Here is a 3,606-nt window from a genome sequence, read left to right as displayed (position 1 = left end):
TATTCTTATTTCTACATAGGGAATAATTTGTTAGACAATGCACAAAACCCACAGATCTTAAAGGAAAATATTGATATACATGGATATCTTAAAATTGTACTTTATATAGATAGATAAAAAAAAGATAAGCTACTGAAAAGAAGATGTTTGCATTGCACATAGCTAACTTTACAGAACTCCCAACTTGGTAAGACACTACCCATTAGAAAAATATGTAGTGGATATAAATAGGCAACCCATAAAGAGAAACAAATTATCATTAAATATATGAGAAACTGCCCAAATCCATGGGTAACCAGGAAATGCATATGAAAACAATAGATACTATTTCATTCCCACAAAACTGGCAAAAAATATAGAAGTCTGATAATAGCAAACGTTGGCAAAAGTATAGGAAAATGAAAATACTCATTCACTTCTGGTGAGAATACAAATTGGCTCAATCACTTTGGAGAGTGATTTGGCATATCTAGTAAAGTTGAAAATATATTCTTAGGCTCCGTGTTATGGAAAATTCTTCCATAAGTACACAAGAGGCAGGGAGAAATGTTCAAAGCAGCATAAAAAGAAAAAAAAAACCTGCTTTTTTCACAGCATTTGAAATGATTAAAAATTTCAGAATATGATGTAGAGTGAAAAAAAGCAAGTTGCAAAAGGAAATCTGTGGTAAATCGAACTCCAATTAAAAAATAATAATAATAAATAAATAAATAATCACACACACAAAAGGAAATCTATGATGATAATATTTTTTTATGATGATAATATATATAAATATTATAATTTAGGAATAGATTTCTATACAAAAAATTGTTTTTTTAAAAAACATTCAAGGAAATAATATACACCAACCTCAGGATACTTACTGTTTCTCTCTAGGGGTCAGGTAGAGAAAAGTAACAGAAAATGAAGATTTGATTTACATCTGATGTTTTATTTCATTTACAAAAATAATAAAAATGAAAAAGAAAACATGAAGCCAGGATAACAAAAATTCAAAATCTATTAAATCCACGTGATGGGCATATGGATGCATGCTTTATTATTTTCTGAATGTCTAAAGTAAATCTCATTTAAAATGAAGCAAGAAAATCATGAATAATATTTTTGTTTAAGCAAATCTAGGAAACAGAAAAAAAAAAAGACTTGTGAGGTCTTGAGTTGCCAATTTGGACTGAGAGTATGCAACTAAAAAATGTAATTCTTTGTGAAGACCAGCTTTGCCTGGTCTACAGTTTTGCTAAAGTCACATGTGCCAAAAAATACCACCGGCATTCTCTCAGCCCTGGATAGCCTGTTCTGTTATCACAAAATTTGGCGACGTCACCTGTACCTACCATGTCTCGTGACTCTCCAGGGTCCCTGAGTAGCAGGTCAGAGAAGGGATCCCTTTTTAGTTTTGCTTCAGAGCTCTGGACTTTTAAAATAGGACTCTGGGGACCTGGCACAAAAATTTTGGCTCAATGCTGGGACTATTTTCCAATAGATCAGAGGGAAATAGGGTTCTCCATCATCCTGTGTTTGGTGAGCAGAGTCCCTTAAATGTTCACGAGAAACTGTGCTTAGTTTTTTTTTTTTTTCAGAATTGCATTAAACATTTATTTTCACAGCCCATCTTTTACAAAGACAATAAGAAATTCCTGAAGTCCACCTTTGAGTTCTTTTGGGTTTCACTTTGACTAAGCAACATTTTTAGTTGAGAAAGGTGTTTCTTTCTTTTGCTCATATTCTTTGAGGCACAAGTGGGTGTTGATTGTCCAGATGTGGGTGTCCTGAATATCGAGGCAGGGCTCTTGCCTTTGGAGCCATACATATGACTCAGCTTTGCAGAACTCGGAGTCTTTCTCTCTGGTGTCTTCAGGCTGAGCTTACTCGTAGGAGTGGTAGGACTGCTCTTCAGTGCTGAGAGAAAGCTTCTACTTTTACCATGATGTTTAACTGTTCTGTTGCATGTTTTACAAGTAGTCAACAATACACCTTTGGAGTCTTTGTATTTTTTCAAAATTTTTGCTTCTTTAAAACTGAGTGTACAATTTCTTGCTTCTCGGTTAAGAACTAGCACCTTTTTTTTTTTTTTAAGCTGCAAATACTTATATTTTTATTGTAGCCCAGTGGATTCTGATTAAAAGGCTGGCTAGCTCATGAAGGGGGGGGGGGTGTAGTCGGCCTCACGGGATGGCTCAGGTCAGAGGGCTGTAGCAGCAGTAGAGCTGGGAAAAGATTCTGCTCAGAGCAGGCCCCAGATTCCTCTGCAGTCGACCACACTTGATGGTGCTCAGCAGCATCTCCTGTTCCTTGGGGGTGACACAGGCGTCACAGGCTGCCAGGAGGCTGGCAGGGGTGCTGTACTGGCCCACTATGGCTGCTGCCTTCTCCCCACTCACTCCCCGCACCTGCGTCAGCTGCCTGGCGAACACCTCGTGCACACACTGGGCCTTGTTCTTCGTGGCTCCCGAGCTGAAGTCACTGAAGGTGAGGAGTGAGCAGAGAGGCTGTGGGGAGGGCCCAGGCCTTGATTCAGGATCCCCCGAGGTTCCCCAGGGGCGACTGCGTAGGGTATGGCCCTGGTAGAGCCTCTGCAAGCCCCGCGTCTAGAGGGCCAGGTAGGCAGCTGACTCCTTGATGTCTGCTGTGCGCTTCGCAAAGAAGCCATCGACGACCTGAGTGTTGGTGACAGCCTGCAGCAGCGTGCCCTCAGGAAGGCTAAGGTGGTTTGCAGAGCCATGCTCCTCCACCAGGTGTACTCTGTGCCCCAGACCACAGCGCTTCAGCCGGAACTTCTGCTCTCGGAAGCGGCCATCTGTGATGCTGCTGCACAGATCCAGATCATCTAGCCACTTGGCTCCACGATGTGGTCCGGGACGAGCTCCCCAGGTCTTGCTGGGTCTCTGGGCCTGGTCTCCTGAGCCACCCACACAAAGTCCCCGACATGCAACTTGCGCACTACGTGGGTCACATGCAGCCGCTGTAGCTCCAGGAGCAATTCTGGCCTGTGCCCTGCCCCCTTGGCTTCGCCAACGTCCACACACAACAGCACCCTGTACTCTCCAGGCCCAAGCTCCAGTGGCAGCTGCTGGACACTCCCTTCACTAGCACCAAGCTCAGCAGAGGCCACTCCTGGCACTTCTGGCTCCTTCCCAGGGGGCTCCTCTGGCCTGAAGCCCACATCCAGTGAGCTCAGGCCCTCTGACTCAGCCAGCTTCTGGGCCAGCTCCAGACCCTCCGGAGTCAGCGAGTACCTGGCTGGCTGGTGTGTCCTGAGAACCAGGTTCCTGTGGAGGAGGGAGCGGAGGGCTGGCCAGGGTCGAGTACTCCCAAGAGCCACCCTGGGAGCTTCCTGGGCACATCTCTGCCATGATGGCCCCCACTTCCAATGCATGGGCCACTTCATACATCCTACTGCCTGTTTGTACACCAGACCTTTGAGTAGATCCGTCTGTCATCTCTAGGTGATAGATAAGGCCACTCAGAACCATAAAGTTTAAGTAATTAGTCCAAGGTCAAAGAGCCTGGAGTAGTAAATTTATTTATTTGTTTGTTTGTTTATTTATTTATTTATTTAGATTTTATTTACTTAGTCATGAGAGACACAGAAAGGCAGAGACA

At 43.5% G+C, this 3,606-nt stretch overlaps 2 pseudogenes; both read right to left on the bottom strand.

Moving 5' to 3' along the window:
- Window positions 1-1,566: 1,566 nt before the first annotated feature.
- Window positions 1,567-2,143, bottom strand: LOC140626762 (UPF0711 protein C18orf21 homolog pseudogene; annotated as a pseudogene).
- Window positions 2,144-2,152: 9 nt separating this feature from the next.
- Window positions 2,153-3,379, bottom strand: LOC140626761 (crossover junction endonuclease MUS81 pseudogene; annotated as a pseudogene).
- Window positions 3,380-3,606: the final 227 nt, after the last annotated feature.

The sequence above is a fragment of the Canis lupus genome, chromosome 38 (genome assembly GCF_048164855.1).
Source record: "Canis lupus baileyi chromosome 38, mCanLup2.hap1, whole genome shotgun sequence".
NCBI lineage: Eukaryota > Metazoa > Chordata > Mammalia > Carnivora > Canidae > Canis > Canis lupus.
The sequence above is the reverse complement of the archived record's forward strand: the minus strand, read 5'-3'. Positions and strand labels throughout refer to the sequence as shown.